This window comes from Rousettus aegyptiacus, unplaced genomic scaffold, assembly GCF_014176215.1.
Source record: "Rousettus aegyptiacus isolate mRouAeg1 unplaced genomic scaffold, mRouAeg1.p scaffold_m13_p_12, whole genome shotgun sequence".
NCBI lineage: Eukaryota > Metazoa > Chordata > Mammalia > Chiroptera > Pteropodidae > Rousettus > Rousettus aegyptiacus.
In genome coordinates, this window is record NW_023416287.1 from 74,884,789 (window position 1) to 74,904,017 (window position 19,229).

Below are 19,229 nucleotides of genomic sequence, written 5' to 3' on the forward strand. Positions count from 1 at the left end.
ACACCCCACTGATGTCTCATTATTGTACCAACTTGAGGATGAATTCTCTGCCTCCTTCCAGGGGAACAGGCAAGGAGAGGCAGAGGATCGCCCCCCGTATGAAAGCTGGCGCTGTATTAAGTGCTTCGTCCTTCAGTTCATTTAATATTCATGGAAATCAGTTAAGCGTGGCCCCCCGGGGCTGGTCCACTGAGCACTGGTACGATCTCACACACTCTTTTTGCTACTTTCTGGGGGTTTCCTCTGCTCCGTAGGTCCGTGGCGCAAAAACACTCTCTTCCCCCTCCCTTTTAAAACCCTGCTCTTGGGAAAGGCTCTGGTAGCTTTCATTTAAATCCTGTTCCTGATGGAGAGAAATTTAACTGGAAGTGTCATCAGTGCCTGGAATACCGGTGACATCCCATTAGAAGTGCACTCAGGGCCATATAAGGAAACTGACAGGTGACCATCGCTTAACTACATCCTCAGATGTTTTCAGTGCACTCTAATGGGGAGTGGTTTTCTGGAGGAACACATATCTGACGTAATAGGAATTAGTAGAAACAGCATTCTTTCTAAAGGAAGTCTCTGGTCAGCCAGTGATATCAATACTTACATAGAAAAAAACAACAAGATTGGTGTATTCTGCTTGAAAACACACTGAAAACAGATCATTAGCTGCAAGTGTAGTCACCAATATGGCAGCCTGGCTTGGCTATGTTGTAGCCATGTAGGTTTGCCCAGATCGTCATTACTTACAGGCCAAGGAGACAGTGCTGTACCCCAAAGATCAGCAAACTTTTTCTGAAGGGGCCAGATAGCAAATCCTATAGGCTTTGTGGGCCATGTAGTTTCTGTTGCATCCAAATCTTCTATTGCAGTGTAAAAGTACAAATAATACAGAAGTGAATGGGTGTGAGCAGAGTTGGCCAACAGGCTGTAGTTGTTCCTGATCCACACCATGTGACATGCAGAGGCCCGTGCACAAAGTCCTACCCTACTGACCTAAAGAGTCACTATTTAAGTCATTTTTCTGTGTTGAGGCACTATGTCCACAAAAACTCGATAAATGACAACATGTTAGTCTTCATCCAACATCAATGTGTTAGCACAGATTCATTTATCTGTGAGGTACAGCCTGGAGATTATAGGATAACATTTCTATGCATTAAGTGCCCTCTAACTTTGCCCAGCGGTCTCATAAACACATGCCCCTAGTCACTAGGGACTACTGAGCATAGATATGGGTTATGTTCCTTGTATCCAGAATTCTTATGTCCTGAAGGTCAGTGTATCAATTAAGATCTTTTGACTAAAGTAACAGGAATCATGGAGAAATTTATTATCCTATGATTAGAAAAAGGTGGTGTGGGCTCCATAATCGGCTAATCAGTATTTTTAGACCCCAGGATTTTTCCATCCTCTGCTCTGCCACCTAAAGCAGGGGTCTCCAACCCCCATGCCATGGACAGGTACCAGTGCAGGGCAGTTAGAAACTGGGCCACACAGCAGGAGGTGAGTGGCAGGAGAGTGAGCAAAGCTTCATCTGTATTTGCAGCCGCTCCCCAGAGCTAGTAGCATCACTGCCTCAGCTCTACCTCAAGGCATCAGGCATTAGATTTTCACAGGAGCACCAGTCCTTGGTGCCAAAAAAGTTGGGGGCTGCTGATCTAAAGTATAGGCTACTATGACCAAAGTGCCCATCAGTAGATGATTAGACAGAGAAGTGGTACATAAATACAATGGAATATTACTCAGCCATAAAAAATGAATGAGATCTTACCATGCGCAACAACATAGATGGACCTAGAGGGTATTATGCTAAGTGAAATAAGTCAGATAGAGAAAGATGACTACCATATGATCTCACTTATATGTGGAATCTAAAGAACAAAATAAACGAAAACACAAAATGGAAACAGACTTGTAGATATAGAGAACAAACTGATGATCGCCTGATGGGAAGGGAGTCGGGGGGCTGGGTGAAAAAAGGTGAAGGGATTGAGAAGTACAAATTGGTAGTTACAAAATAGTCATGGCGATGTAAAGTACAGCTTAGGGAATATAGTCAATAATATTGTAATAACTATGTTTAGTGCCAGGTGGGTACTGGACTTATCGGGAGGGGTCACTTTGTAAATTATATAAATGTCTAACCACTATGCTGTACACCTGAAACTAATAAAAAATAGAATCGAATGTCGACTGTTATTGAAAAATTAAAAAAAAAAAAAAAGAACGTATGTACTAAAACAAAAGAAAGAATAAAGTATAGACTTCCGGCAGCCTTCTTCATGTAGTGGGCAGTATGTCTCCTATTCTAAAGATCCTAAATTAAAGTATAGGCTTCTTCTTAAAAGCAGTCGTTTGATGGGCGCAAACAGTAACTGAGACTGGGGAGGAGGGGAGAGGAGGAGGAGAGGGGAGAGAGACACTCTTCTCTAACCCGGGGCCAGTAATAACCACAGAGGGATGCCAGGTGCTGCTCGCCTTACACCTGGGTCCCTGCACCACCAACAAGAGGATGGCATTGCCGTAGTCGGCTTAGTCTACTGAGAACCCTCCTCAGGAACGGGGGTAAATTCCAGAAACCACATTGCTGCTGCACAGATGGAGAGGAAATGGATACTGGAGGGTCGACCTCCATATCCACCGTCATCAAGAGCACTTTTCCCACTTATGTTTCTCCTTTCCTCTTTTTAATGGAACACTTTTGCTGTGATCGAGGAGTGCTAATGGCAGAGGAGTGACTGGGGAGATGTGCCCTTTCGACATCCAAGAAACATTTTAGAACCACGTACGGCATCACCCGTGGCCCAGTCTCCTGTTCCCTGCCCATCCCCCCAAAACGCACACGCGCGCACACACACACACACTCATCCATGCAGACGCTACTAGTTTACTGTTGCTAGTACCTGTGACTGTAATCACCAAGCTCCTTAGGGAGCCAGGCACGGGTCAGCCAACTTACAACTGTGGACACAGATTATGCTTGTTGTCTGAATGCCTCAGAGTTTGGCTGCAAAGGCTGTGACAGGCTGGAGAAAGTGGCTGGCAGTGTCCTAGAGTGTGGGAGGTGCTGTAGGGTGGCAGGAAAGATCTCAGGACCGGGTGCCCGGAGGAGACATTCCTTAGGTCACAGCTCTGTGAGCTCAGGAAAGACTTTCCTTAAGCTACTGGTGTCCTCACATGTGGACCGAAAAATATAACATCTATCACTCAAAGTACGAGTTTGTGAAGATGAAATGTAAAGATGTAGGAGCCTTGTGTCAACTATAAAGCTATACAAGTCTAAGGTAAACAGCATTATTTACTACGGCCTGAGATGGAGTGATTTCGGTGAGTCTCAACACGTTTGGGATGGTGGTCAGGTGTCCTTGGTGGCTTCCCTCCAGCACTTGACCACTCCAAGTGCCAGGATGATGCTCCAGCGTCCCCAGTGAAACCCAGACCGGGATCTGCCCCCTTCACCCTCTTCCCACCCAAACTTACCTGCATTTACTCTCACTATCTCATCCCCTTAATAGTCGTCCGAAGCTAACCTTCAGGAAGTCTAAGTTAACTGTCTGAAAGTTAACTGTTAGTCTGAAGCTAACTGAAGGAAGTAGGGAATAGTGGAAAGAGCCCAGTTCTGAGAGCCAGAAACCTAAATTCTAGGTCCGGCTCTGCCACTAACTGGCCATCTGAATTCAGTTAGCTTGATTAACTCTATTGGCAACCTTGGACTTCTAGCCTTTAAAATAAAAAGCTGTGGTTCTTAAAACTTTTCCCAGCATTGAAACCTTGGCTTTAAAGCAAAAGAGTTCTTTAGTGGCAGCCCAGAGACACCATCTTAAAATGTGAGGGTTTGCCAGACCCTAGGTCTCATTCATCTTTGAAATGTCCTAACTCAGTGTCTATTTCTAAGATAAATGACTTCATGCAAAAGTGAAGTAATATAGTACTCCTCCCTAGAATCATTTGTATTTGAGGAGGAATTATCATAGCTGGATAATCTTATGCATTAATACATAAAGATGGAATTTCAGGCACCATATATGTGAAAGAGTTGGGAGACTCCCTGGATCCTCCAAAATCATACCACTTGGGTTGTCCATTCAGCTTTCATGTAGGGTCTAATGCCAGGAAGTGGTTAATGGCATTTATTAGGGTGGTGAGTGACCTCTTGGCTTTCCAATTTGTCAAAGGGAGGGTTTCCATCAGATCCTTGGTTAATCATAAGGCATAAAAAAGACAAGGAAAGGCCATTGTTTCATGGGGGAAGTATGAATTAGAATCAGGTTCAACTCTGAGGGACAGAAATCCCCCAAATGACAAGATTTAATAAAGATACACGTTTTGTTTTCTCTGTTATATAACAAACATTCAAATGGAAGCAATCCAAGGCTAGAGGAGTAGATCCATTCAAAAGAGTCTTGGAAGATCTGGGCTAGTTCTAGCTCTAATATCCCAAGGATGGAGCTCTTGTCCTCACATACGCACCAAGGTAGACACTAGAGCTCCAGCCATCATCACATCTAAGGTGGAGGAAGAGATGAAGAAAAATGGATCTTTCTCCTTTCAAGGACATTCCCCGAAGCGTCACCTAAAACTTCTGCTCATATCTCATTGGCTAACCTGAGTCGTGTAGTCAACCGAGATTCAAGAGAGACAGATGAAAATAGTCTTCTAGCTGGGCAGGAGGAGGAAAAAGGGCCTATGACCAATGGTGGCTTCCATGTCGGAAGCTAGTCAGCCACAGGAAGAGTCCGCAATTCCTAGAATTTCAGTTCTGGAATCTGTACATTAATCCAGACTCTTGGGAATTTTACCTGGATGTCTTCAGTTTCTTAAACGTAACTTTTAATGTCATTTGAATAGGTGCAGATGAGAGCTGCATAAGTAATAGTCTGAGTATGAACTTTAAAACTACATTTGTACTCAAGATATATATGCTACAAAGTTCTATTTTCTTTTTAACCTTTTTAAAAAAGCATAACATATGTACAGAAAAGGGCACGAATCATGGCGTACAGTTCCATGAATTATTACAAAGTGAAGGCACACATGTAACTATCACTCAGAAAAATGAAGGAAGGAAGGAAGGAAGGAAGGAAGGAAGGAAGGAAGGAAGGAAGGAAGGAAGGAAGGAGAGAGGAAAGGAGGGAGGAGGGGAGAAGGAGAAAAAGAAAAAGAGAGGAAGGAAGGAGGGAGGGAGAGAGGGAGGGGGGACCAGGCTCCCAAACACGCCTCATGCTCCTCCCGCTCTGATGTGCCCATGTGGAACCCTTTCCTTTCTCCACTTTGCTTCCCAACTCTGCCCGAACCCCGTCTTCTGTTCTGCTCGCCTCACTTCCCAGGCCTCCCACACACCCCAGGGTGGGGTCATTTTTGAGGCCGTTTTGCTTCTGGCACAGAAGAAACAGCATGACCTTTGCAGCTCTTCTTACCAAGATCTAGATCTCAGCCTTTCCACTCACTAGCTTGGCGCGGCCTCTCCAACGCCCACCCAAGCGAGTCAGCTCTGAAGGTTCTTGTCCTTCCCACGGTACCTGCAGCAGGCTGGGCATTCCATACGTGGTGACCTATACGACAGTCACCGCATTTTCATTTCAGTTCTTTCGCTTGGGCCTTTAAAAAGCCGGCCTTTCCATTTCACAGACTGAACTTTAAAAATACATTTGCCCACTAAGGCGAAATGACTTGTCCAGCATCACACGGCATGTCAGTGGCAGAGTGAAGACCTGGGCTCTGAGGCTGGGCCAGTGCATGACCTGGAGCTGCGCCCTCCTGACCCAGAGGTGCAGAGACCAGGGAGGGGATTCAGACCTGCCTCCAGTCCCAGGGCCACCCAGATGCTTTTTCTGGCCCAGGGCTGCCTGGCTCTGTCATCCTAATACTCGCCTCACCTCATCAGAAGGCTTCCTAAACAGACACACGGGTGCCAACTTTATGACACTTGCTAATAAAAACAACTCCCTCAACAGGATTGGGTTTCAGCAGTGCCTAATAACAACTGCAGACCCAGAGGGGGCAAAGAGCTGGCCATGCAGAGAGGGGGTGGGACTCTCCAGGGCCAGGCAGAATGCGAAGCAGTCACAGCCAAGGCAGAATCTGCGGCCAGGGCAGGAGTGGGGCCTGGGGCTGGGGAACGGGGCCCCTGCAGGATGAAGAGAACAGTGAAACAAAGTTGGGCCCCATCCTAGATGTTCAGACATTTAGTTTAAAAGGGTTCTTTCCTTATATTAGAAACAGACTGACGAGCCAGTAAGCCGAGGAGCAGAGGCCTAGGGACGTGTCCACAGCAACGCCTAGGGTAGGAGCCTTTGCTGACAAGAGTCTGGCAAAGCTCTGTGGTTTGTCCTTGTCCATTCCAGAAGCCTCTCCTCATCTTGCTCTGCTCTGTCCCAACACTTAACCTTCTCCACAAAGCTCTGAAATGGCAACCTCAACAGTACTGAGTGCTCACGGCGTACTAGGCTGCAGAGTGTTCATTCATTTCATCTTCGTAGCCTTACAAGGTGGGAACGATTACTGTGCCCATACACGTGAGAACATGGAGGCATAATAGGTTAGGTAACTTGTCTGTGGCGACACGGCGTAAGAGGTAGAAATGGGAGGAACCCAGGCCAGCTGCTTCAGCCGAAATCGAACTCATACTACGGGGTGCTTGTTCCCTGGACTCTGTGTTGTCTTCCAAGGCGCAGAACGCCAGTGTCAGGGCCAAGGTAGGTACACTCCTGGGCGGCCAGATCTCAGCTCCTTCATATGACCCTTTCAAGGCTCCTGTCACGACTGTCCCGCCCTCTGCTCGCCCTGGTCTGTAAACTCATTGCCTGGTACTGTGGCTCACTGCCTTCCCCTCCACCTCGCCTCCTGCAGCCATGATGGGGGTTTGAATGTCCATCCAGAAGATGCAGCCACCAGCCACCTCACAAGTCATCACCTTTCTGTGCTTGTGTGATTCTCCTGGTAGACCCCGACAGTGGTCCCCCATATGGTGGAAGGCAGAAGAGCGGGCGCAGCTAAGAGCTTGGGCTCTGTAGTCATGTTGTCTGAGTTCTAATGGCACCCCAGCCAGTTAGTGGATACGTCTCTTGACCTCTCTGAGCCTCAGTTTCTTTATGTCTGAAACAGGCTGATAAGAGAAACTTCCTTCCAGAGTCACAGTGAGGAGTGAGATTCGGCACACCAATAAAAAGGGAGCCGGCTGCATAGCATTTAGGAAATGTTAGCATTTACTATGGCCACACCTTGCCAAGAAAACATGGCGGGAGAGTGTATAGATTAAACTGTTAGCTGTTAGCGCCTTAGTTCTCATCAGTTATGTTCTGTTGACGTGTGCTCAAAACCCAAAATAACAGTCCTTAAAATCATTACAGTTCATTTCTCGCATAAAACAAATCCAGAGTTAGCCCAGAGGTAGGATGGTGGCTCTCAGTGCATCGGGGACCCACGCTCCTTTGCTCTTGCTGTTCATTCTTAGCACATTGTCTCCCGGTCCAAGATGGCTGTCTGCGCTCCAGCCATGGTATCTACATTCCAGGCAGCACGATGGAGGAAGGAAGACTAGGGAAGAACGTAAGAGAGCGCCCCAGCTGTCTATCCATCCATTCTGCAGCCTTCTCCTCCAAAACCTTTGCTTACATCTCATCGGCCAGAATCCAGTCACATAGTTGCACCTTCACTGCTTACTTCCTGTCCTGTCCCAACGGGAGAAGGGGGAGGGGGGTGGTCCTACTGCTGCTGTACCTGCCTGGCCAACCCATGGCCAGTGATGACTTCGCCATCCACTTCTACTTCCAGGCTGTCCCCACGACTGAAGAAATTAACAGAGCCATGCTGAGCGGCACCCCTGCAGACTCGTGGCTTCCGCCCACTGAATCCCCCCACTCCTGGACAGGCTGTTCTCCTCTCTTTTGCATGCCTCACGGCACTTATTCCAAGTAGTCAGTCACTTTCCTGAAACACTCTCCCCACCCTTGCTCCTGGCAGAGGGTCTTGCCTCCGCCCTCCCTCTCATCTGTCTTTAGATCCCCCTTTCATTTCTCTGAAGAAGCTCATCCTGGAGGTGACTGCCACCCTGGCAAGAGCAGGACATTTCTTTCCCTTGAATCCAACAATAAACCTGAGCACAGAGCTGAGCACCCGTCAACAGAACATAACTGATGAGAGCTAAGGCGCTGACAGCTAACAGTTTAATCTATACACTCTCCCGCCATGTTTTCTTTTTCTTTAACCAGAGACTTTGATGCTTCATCTTAAAAGCGGTGCATAGGGGACGTTGGAGGCCCGACAGCAGGCTGACTGGGGGCTATTTCGGGCACAGTGGACCTCCAGCAGTCCTTCCTCACAGCAGCTACTGGGCCTTGAGACAGAGAGCAGTCCCACGGAAGAAAGCTCTGAGTTATTAGGCTCCATCAGCCCGACCCCTGACACTTAGGCCAGTCCCCAGGCTCAGGCCCCATTGGCACCTGGCCACAGGACACACCTCCAAAAAGAGGAAAAATGACTCAGGAGAGCATGCCAATATTTCCTCACATTAAGGAGATGGTGTCCGTCTTCTTATAAAAATGTCCCTTTTGTATTCCTGGCTGCTTGTGAAGAACAGTCTGGGTATGAATGTCCCTGGGTTTAGGGACTGATTGAGGCAGCCCCCTCCCCTCAAAAATAAATGGAGGGCAACAGAGAAAAGGGCGGGCATTCAAAGCCCACCGCTCCGCCTGCACAGAGCTGGCGGGAGGGGGCCTTCTCCGAGGGCTTGCTCTGGTTCTCGAACCCCCACAGTACCCACCCTCCTCTGCTCCTGCCAGGGCTAATGAGGCCTTGGGTCAGGAAATTGCTCAGGAGCTGAGGGGTTCCGACTTAGTGTGCAAAGTCTGACTTGGAGGTTGCTATAAAAAGGAGCAAAAATAACAGATGTGCCTCTTCATCAGTCTTTATGTTCCCTGTTTCCTTTATCACACGCATCTTGCAAAGAGCTACTCATTTTCACATTTTCCTCAGTCACTTCCTCCCTCCAACGTGAAGTACTTAAAATAACAGCCGCCACTCTGGGTCAGCCTCATAGCCATGCAGAGCAGGCAGCTGCTTCGGGATGAGGCCTGCGCCCGGAAGAAGCCTCGGGTGACCCCTTTCCCCATCACCATCTCCACAAATTCTCCAGCTGGTCAGCAGCACCATGGCCTTTGCTTCCATAGCCAAAGGTGGCACCGAGTGAGGAGGCTGGGGGACTCAGCTCCCACGGTACAGGCCGGGATGACGAGGTTGGTTAGGAGAGCAGGAGAGAGAACACAGGCCACCCGGCAATGGAAAGAGCAGCAGCCAGAGGCAGGAGGTGGCTTCTGGTCCAGTATATGCTGTCAGCATGCTGCGTGGCCATGGGCAGGTTGCTTTCCTCCTCTGGGTCTCTCGTAAGGGCGTGAGGGCCCTTCCTGTGCTTGGTCCATGCCCGGAGCCTCTCCAACATTCAGTCCTGCCTCCCAAATCTTTTTCCTCTCAATCCCTCACCAATTAGGCTTGCCAATGTCTTAGTTAGCTGCCTATTTACGTCATGGCCGGTCTAACGTGGTAGCCTCTGGGCTGCTCCTCCAGCCTCCTGTCACCCCCTGGGTTCTTCCCTGTACACTGCCACCAGGCTTCTCAACGCTGGTCTCACGAACTGTTTAAAGTCTGCCGGTCACTCTCCATTGCATTCGACTCCTTAGCAAGGATTATCAGTCTTACTTTACCTCTTTCCATAGCTCCCAACTTCATTCACAAATAGTTATTCAGCTACGTGCCAAGGACTGCTCTAGGAACTCAGAAAAAAGCAACGAGGCTTCAAACACAGTTCAGTTGTCACCGCCCCTGAAAAGCCTTCCCTCACCCCACTCCCTCATGCCCACCAGCAGGGTGAACTAGTTAGTTACTCCCTCCTGTGTGTGCAGGCTGCTACACCTGGCCAGGTTGCGAGACAGGTGACAACAGGAACATTTCCCTTTTATGTTGCTACATCAGGGAAGTTATGTTCAGTTAATGTTTGCCGAGAGTGATGGTTAATTTATGTGTCAATTTGGCAAGTCTATAGCAGCCATATATTTGGTCGAATGCTATTCTAGATGTTTCGGTGGAGGGATTTTTAAAAATGGGGTTAACATTCAAATCAGTAGACTCAGAGTAAAGATTACTCTTTGTGGTGTGGGTGGGCCTCATCCAATCAGTTGAAGCCCTAAGAGAAAAAGATCGACCTCCCCTGAGGAAGAGGGAATTCTGCCTCCAGATTGCCTTTGGACTTGAGCTGCAACGTTATTGTTTCTTTGGGTCTCCAGGCTGCTGGCCTACCTGCAGATTTTGAACTCGCCAACCCCCACAATCGCCAGAGCCAGTTCCTTAAATTCTCCCTGTCTCTCCCCATACACACACACACACACACACATTATATTTACATACAGTAACATTTATCCTTGTAGTTATACAGCTCTATGAGTTATAGCAAAAGCAGAGTTGTGTAATTGCCATGAAAATTAAAATAAAGAACAGTTCTCCAAATTCCAAATGACCTTCTGCATGCAATTCTTCCTGTCACCCCCAACCCCTGGCAACTACTGATCTGCTTTCTGCCCATATAGTTTTGCCCTTCCCTAAATGTCACATAAATGGCATTATACATTATGTAATCTTTTGAGTCTAGTTTCTCTCACTTAACAAAACATTTGAGATCAATCCATATTATTGTGTAATCAGCAGTATTTCCTTTTTGTTGCTAAGTAGTCCATTGTGCAGCGGTATTAGTTTATTTATCCATTCGCCAATTGAAAGACATTTGGATTGTTTCGAGTTTAGGACAATTAGAAATAAAAATGCTAAAACTATTCACGTAGAGGTTTTAGTGGGGATACGAAAAGTTCGTTTCCTGTCGGCATATACCGAGGAGTGGAATTGCTAGATCATATTGCAAGTTCATGTTTATTATAAGAAACTCCCAAACTGTTTTCCAAAGTGGCTGCACCCCTTCGCATTCCTCCATCGATGCACGAGAGTTGAATTTGCCAGAACCGGTACTGTCATTTTTTTTTTTTTCTGGCTAGTCTGACAGGTGTATAATGATGTCTCACTATAGCTTTAACTTGCATTTGCCTAGTGACAAATAATGTCGAGCATCTTTTCATGTGATCATTTGCCATCCATATCTATTCTTTAGTGAAATTTCTATTCGAATAGTTTTCCGATTTAATTGAGTTGTTTATTTTCTTATTCTTGGTTACACACACACACACACATCAACATTTTTTCTGGATATGTCTTTAACAAACATCTACTCCCGGTCTGTAGCTCATCTTTTCATTTTCTCAACAATGTGTTTTAAAAAACAGAACTTTTTTTTTGATGGAGCTCAGTGTATCTTTTTTCTTAGTGAATGTTTATGGTGTTGATCCAAGAAATCTTTGCCTAACACAAGATCATAAAGATGTTTTCCCTGTTTTCTTCTACAAGTTTCACAGTTTTAGGTATTATATTTAAGTCGATGATTCATTTTTTTCTTAACCAACGATTCCTTTACTTAGAGGCAACTGACTGTTGATAGTTAACATATTTCCATGCATTTTTTAAGCTGATGAAGTTTAAACTGTTTGCTTGTGTAAAAAAAAAAAAAAAAAACCTTTTATTTTTCAGGGTAATTTTAGGATCACAGCAAAAGTGAACAGAAAGTACAGAGTTCCCATATACCCACTGCCCACTGCGTGCACGACCCCCTCCAATGTCAATCAACGTTCCCCACGCGTTATACATGTACTACAATCAACGAACCTACGATGACGCATATCGCCCAAAGTCCATAGTTCATACTAAGGTTCACTCCTGGTGTTGTGCATTCTGTAAGTTTTAACAAATGCGCAATGTCATGTATCCACCATTTTTAGTTCCACCGCCCTAAAAATTCTGTGCTTCGCCTATTCATCCCTTCCTCCCCCTGACCCTTGGCGACCACTGACCTTTTCGCTGACTTCATAGTTTTGCCTTTTCCGGAATGTCATATCGTTGGAATCACATAATATGTAGCCTTTTTAGATTGGTTTCTTTCACTTCGTAATATGCATCTAAGGTTCCTTCATGTCTTTTCATGGCTTGATAGGTTGTTTCGTTTTAGCGCTGATTAACATTCCCTTGTGTGGGCACACCACAGGTCATTCATCCATTCACCCGCTGAGGGACATCTTTGTTGCTTCCAAGTTTTGGCAGTTATGAATAAATGCTGGAACATCCATGTGCAGGTTTTTGTATGACATACATTTTCAGCTCCTTTGGGTAAATACCAAGGAGCATGACCACTAGATCTTATTTGGTAAGAATATGTTTAGTTTTGTAAAAAAACCAAATGTCTTCCAAAGTGGCTGCACCAGCAGTGAATGAGAGTTCCTGCTGTTCCGTATCCTTGTCTTTTAAATTTTGGCCACTCTAATAGGTTGTTTTAATTTGCGATTTCATAATGACATATGATGTTGAGAATCTTTTCATATACTTATTTGCCATCCGTATATCTCCTTTTGCCCATTTTTTTAAATGGAGTTGCTTATTTTCTTATTGTTGAGTTTTAAGAGTTTTTGTATATTTAGAAAAACAATCCTTCATCAAATGTCTTTTTCAAATATTTTATCCCAGTCTGTGTCTTGACTTCCCATTTTCTTGACAGTATCTTTTGAAAAGCAGAAGTTCTTAATTTTAATGAAATATAATGAATTGGTTATTTCTTTCATGGGTTATACCTTTGGTGTTGTATGAAAAAAACCATCATGATACCCAAGGTCATATTTTCATTGTTATTTTCTACTGAATTTATCACTCACCTCTGTCTTTGTGAGGGTATTGCCTATTTCTCTAAGTCACAAAAACCTTGAGGAAATCATCTCAAAAAAAAAAAAAAATCTCTGTATTCCCCACTGTATCTTGCCTACAGTAGATGCTGAACAAAATGATGGCTGATCAGGCCAGTTTACCCACAAATGAAAATGAAACTTCCATAATTAGAGGCTTCACTACATCTTTCTGGCTCCAGCTCACATTGGCCCAAAGTTCTCTCTATACACAGGTAGATAATGACAACAAGAGACCACTACAAAACTGCGAGGTCTCCAGAGTCTTCTGTAGACCTCCACTCCCTCTCCTATGACCTTGACCCCTTCGGTGGCCTCCGTGGTTTCCTTATCTTCTTGCTTGGTAGCTACCCAAAGAAGGGATTCATAAATGCCTGGAGAAGAGCTTATTCACACTAATGCTTGCTATTTTCTTTTATGTCACAAAAGGATTTTTCTCTTGTAAAAAATGTGATGGGTATTAATTAGTAGATGAAGAAGGTCTTAAGGGGATCTTGCTCTGAAATCATGCCATGCCTCACACTAGTCTTGAGAGAGTGTGAAGGAAGTTCTGCGTATGTCCCCTGAGAAATTGGGCTGGTGTGTGTGAGACAGAGAGAGGAATGAGAGAGATGTTAGGTAAGAGAATACTACTATTAGTCAATAGATTAAGATGTTTACAGAGTGAGAAAAGAACATTTTTTTTTAGTTCCAGTATAAAATAATATTAATTGCAGTTATTTAGAAGAACCGCTTGCCATTTCTAGAAAATCATCACGCAGCATGATAAGTACATGAGTCAGTGATTTTCAGACCCGTCTTCAACACCAGAGGTTTCTATGGCAATGCTTCCAGAGACAGGCTACAGCGCCCACCACATTTCACCTGGGCCACTCCTCTTCATCTACTTTTAAGATTTACTTTAAAGGAAAAAATTTCTCCAAAGATGAAGAGAATAAGGGCTAGGGGCAAGGAGGGAAAGAATTTACAAACCATGGACGTGAAAGATTAACTCTAACTTAGATAAACTTGTGGCTTTGATTAAACCTTTTTCTCCAACTCTGAAAAAAAAGCATGATAAGAAGGAAATAGCTTGACCAGATATTAAAAGGCATTATAAAGCCTCAGTCATTAAAACAGTATGGCAGTGACACTTGAATGGGTAGATTATTAATCAAACAGAATAGAAAGTACAGAAGTAAACCAAAACATGGAAACCAATTTGGTAAACAACGAAGGTGGCTTATAGGATAAAAGGGAGACAGCTGCTCTGAATTGTGAGCTGAACTGGGAGACAAAGGGAAATCACCTGAATCTTTGGAGGCAGTAGGCTCTGAATGGGAACTTACTCTCTTTCTTTCTAGCCATGGTTTTGGGTCAGCCTGGGCCAAAATAAAATGTAGCACTCACTATAATTGTGTGTTCCTTTCTAAATTCAGATAATTGGGGCAGCCGGACAGCAGGCTGAGTTCCCGCTTCATTAAGCCTGTTTACCAAAAAGCTCTTCAAAGCCGCCCCCACCACCCCCTCCACCTTGAGCTCCGAGTCCCTCCCATGGCGGGGCCAGGGGTTCCTGGGAAATGACGCAGGCGATCTTCAGAGACCAGAGCCCTTCCCCGACCCTCACCCAGGCCAAGGTGCACGTGGACATTAAAGCAGAAGCAGCTCTGCGTGCGGCCACCATTCCACCGGGCTCCCGGCCCCTGAATTCTGATTGCCCCAGGATACAGCTTGCGCGTCATGAATTTTAAAACTGCCTATGTTTCTAATGTGCAGCTACGGGTGAGAATGGTCGTTTTAAATTATACGGCTATCTTTCTTTCCATAAACTTTGGTAAATCATTCTCTGATGATGTGTGAGTAAACAAGAAAATATAGTATGAGTGCTTATAAACTACATTGCTGGCTAAGTGTTAACCCATACTCAGGGTGAGGACAGCAGGGTGAATGTGATGAGGTCGCAATCTCTGGGGACACTCCCATTCGTACTGGGGAGCAGTTGATTTCAGCTCGATCTACTTCCTCCATGTTTTTTTCTAATGGCTCTAGTGCTGCAGAACACATATATTGTCACCGCTCTCTCACCGGCATTCGCATGTCAGCAGATTTCACGAGCAAAGCAGCATCCCTGCTGCCCAGCCTGAGTCTGAGGCTTGTCACTGCATCTCCACAGCCCTTTCTTCCCAGACGGTACAGGGAGAGACGGTCTGTGAATCCATCCATTCCATTTCTGCATCTTAATGTTAAGCATACTGCTGAGCTGTTTGCATTGCCTTAAAGAGTCATCTTTTACAAATTTTTTTTTTGTAGCCAACTTTGTAATAACTTTCTATACTTTGTGTTTAACTTCTTTTTCATTTAAACCTGTTTTTTTTTTAAAGATAAGCACTTCATTTTTATTCTTTAGTTCATATATCAGTTTTTAGTTCACTTTATCATAATAGTTGACTTTAGTATCCACGCTTTCTTTACTCATTAAATACAAATAAACTAGTGTCCAATTATACACTGCATTTTATAAGTTTTGATCTTATAAATCTTATGTAGTGAAAAACTACGTATACTAAATGAACTGGGAATTTAGATTTGAATTTTGCAAAATTCATTCTCCCAGTAAAAAAGAAGTTTCCTAATTTGTTGCTTTATCCGTTATCCCTCAATTTGCCCTCTGATCCTAAGTGATCCTGGGTCATAGCTAAACCTGAAGATTTGGGCTCCGGAGGCAAGGTGTCCTAAAGGAGAAAGCTTCACAGACCCCGTTATGGACCGAATGTTTGCGTCCCCACCTCAAAATCCTTGTGCTGAAACCTAAATCCCGAGGGTGATGGCATTGGGAAGTGGTGCCTCTGGGAGGCGTTTAAGTCATGAGCGGGATCAGGGCCTCTTTGAAGGGTGAAGAGACCAGAGCTCTCTCTTTTCACCACATGAGGATACGATGAGAAATCAGCAGTCTGCAAGCCGAAAGCAAGTCCTTCTCAGAACCTGCCCATGCTGGCGCCCTGATCTCAGACTTCCAACCCCTAGAACGGAACTGCGAGAAAGACATTTCTGTTGTTTACACGCCACCCAGGCTAGCGTACTTCGTTGTATCACCCCAGACTGAGACACCTCCGAAGTGCTCCTAGGGCCTGGATGTCAGTTTTGAGGTTGTGTCTTGTGTTTCTCATCTGTGCGGTCTTATATTCTCCCTAACGGGCCCATAAATACTGATAAGCAGGGATCGGTGCGGTTCCTTCTGAGGTGCTTTCGTAAAAACGCAGCACCACGCTGGGTGTAGGGGAGGGTGTCAGTGAGTAACTCTTGTACTCAGGAGCCTTTACCACGAAGTTAGAGAAGCTTACATGCCATGTTCACCTGGTCATACGTACTTGTAAAACTTGCAGAGAATGCAATATATGTAATTATACATGCATCATATGATTCTTTTTTTAAATGGGGATTGTGAAAAATAGAACCTATCAGAATTCTGGAGTTCTCAAGTCACAAACTTACAGTGGTGCTAATAGTGGGCGCATCTCTGGGTGAAGTTGTATGCTTTATGCAACTGTCTCAAGTGGATTTTTTCCTCTCCCACTCCTTCCACCAATGGCTGCATCCGATGATTCTCCCTCCTAACTCCCTGAAAACCTCCAGCTCCTAGTGTCAGATGACACCCCACTTACTGCAGTCATCTAGAGACCTGCGGGTCACTCCTCTCATGCCCTGAAGTAAGCCCCTGGCTCACCGTCTCTCTACAATGGTACTCCTGTTATAACTCTTAGGGACCTCAGTATCTCCATGGATGGCCTTTCCAGCCCTGGCCTCTCAGTTCCTTGACATCCCCTCCTTTCATAGTCTTGCCTTCCCTCCATCACTCAGCACCTACTCCATGAATGCGCCTTAGGCTTTAGCATTAAAAATCATCGCTCTCTTCCCAAAGTTGTCCATAATCGGTCTTCACCGTCTCTCCTCCAGTCTCACGAATCCCTCCAGCCAGGCCTTCATCCTCACCAATCTGCTGAAATTGCCTTTGTCAGGGTCCCCTGTGCCTTCTACATTGCCAAGTCCAGTGGCCAGAACTTTTACTAGACTTTTGGTCCTCTTCCCTTGATGAAAAGCTATATGAACAAGACAGATTTAACAGAATCATTTTACATAACCTATTTGAGTTTAACCACTAACTCTTTAACTGATGGGCTTCCTAAAAAGGGTTCCAGCATTCTTCAGAGATTTCTATTAGGTGGAACCTGGACTTCCACCCACATCTAGCAGTAGTCAGGTGCTCCCCTTCTCCAACCTGCACAAAGCCAGAGGAAGCCTGATAAAACAGATTTAAACAAATTCAAGTCTCCCAATAACCCGAATGTCCAAGACTCAATAAAAAAAAAAAAAAATCAAAAGACCCCAATGAGGTGACATATATGTTAGAATCAGGTCTGACAGGGATTTTAAAGCAGCCAGCATAAAAAATGTTTCAATAAGCGATTACAAACATGCAGAAACAATTGAAAAAAAAAAATAGCCTCAGCAAAGAGATAGGAAGAATAAGATGGAAATTTTAGGACTGAAAAATACAATAGAAACCTCCTCCAAATGAAAGCAAATGCCTAGAGGAACACATACCCAAATGTTTATAGCAGCATTATTCTTAAGTCAAAAGGTGGAAACCCAGAAGACTATCAACTGGTGGGTGGATAAACAGTGTCATGTATCCACACAACGGAATATTAATTGGCCATAAAAAAGAATGAAGTATTAATATACTGTAGTCCCTATCCACAGTTTAGTTTTCCAGCTTTGTTACCCAGCTTGTCAACCGTGGACTGAAAATATTCAATGGAAATTTCCAGAAATAAACAGTTCGTAAGTTTTAAATCTCACACTTGCCATTCCCTCCCGCCTGGGACGTGACCCATCTGACTGTGTACACCTGTTAGTCGCAGAGCAGCCGTCTCAGGGACCAGATCGACTACCCTGGCATTGCAGTGCGTGTGTCCAGGTAACCCTTATTTTGCTTACTGATGGCCCCAAAGCCATTCACATATGTTACAGTTACTCTATTGTTATTGTTACTCTTTTTTTTTTTGCCTAATTTATAAATAAGCTTTATCATAGGTATGTAGGTATAGAGAAAACAGTATATACAGGGTTCAGTACTATTGAGGGTTTCGGGCATCCACGGGGGGCCTTAGAATTTTCCCTGTGGACAAGGGAAGACTGTATGTTAAGCTGTAGGTGAACCTTGAAAACATTAATGTGACCAGTCACAACAGGCCACGTATGAGTTTATATGAAATGTGTAGAATGGGTAAATATATAAACAGAAGGTAGATTCGCAGTTGCCCACTGCTGGGGTGTGACAGACGGGGACGTTGGTGGTAGGTGACTGCTAACGGACATGGGCTTTCCTTTGAGTGTGCAGATACTGTTCTAAACTTGATTGTAGTGATGGTCGCACAACTATGTAACTATACTAAAAACCAATGAATCGCACATATTGAATGAGCGAATTGCACGTGTAATGGGTTGAACTGTGTCCCACACACAAAAAGTCGTGTTGAAGTCCTAACCCCGAGGACCTCAGAATGTGCGTACTTGTGGACAGGGTCTTTACAGAGGTCATAATGGTAACATGAGGTCATTAAGTCATTAAGGTGGGCCCCCACCTTACAAAAAGGGGAAATTTAAACAGACACACACAAACAACGTGAGGAGACACGGGGTGAGGATGGCCATCTACTAGCCAGAGAGAGAGGCCTGGGGCATTCCCTCCCCTCAGAGCCCTGAAGGGGAACCAACTCTGATACCTCAGTTTCAGATGTGTAGCCTCCAGACTGTGAGAAGACATGTCTGCTGTTTAAGGCCCTGGTTTGTGGAACTTTTTTACAGCGACCCTAGCAAACTAAAACAATCAGTAAACTATACCTCAGTAAAAGTGCTACCAAAACATAAACGACAGACTGTCAACAAGAAACTCACTTTGAATACAACAGTTACTACTGCCATGCTACCCTGAACACGACCGATCCCGTCTGATCTCGGAAGCTAAGCAGGGTCGGGCCTGGTTAGTACTTGGATGGGAGACCACCTAGAAAGACCAGGTGCTGTAGGTGTAAAAAAATAAATAAAATAAAGGATAAATACAACATAGTTAGGTTGAAAAGTAGAAACTATTCTAGACATTTGCATTAGTACGGTTAAGAGCAGACAGACAATCCTAGCCTTCCTGGCATTTACACTTTAGAGGAATGGCTGGGTAAACCAAGGAATGTGGGTGAAGTGCCTGGAGAAAGGCAGCTAGCTACCCAAGCAAGGTTACACCTACGTTTACATTTCTGGAGAGAAATAGAGAAAAGGAGTTCCTGGAGACAGAAAAATAATTGTGCTGTTACAAAAACCAAGGACTGGGAAGGAACTGAGTGTCAAATGCAGATGTTCAAGTTAGTAAAAGTCTGTGGA

General features: G+C 44.9%; 1 pseudogene; it reads left to right on the top strand.

The window, feature by feature from the left end:
- The first annotated feature begins 18,764 nt into the window (after positions 1 to 18,764).
- On the top strand, positions 18,765 to 18,883 carry LOC118610111 (annotated as a pseudogene).
- The last annotated feature ends 346 nt before the right edge of the window (positions 18,884 to 19,229 follow it).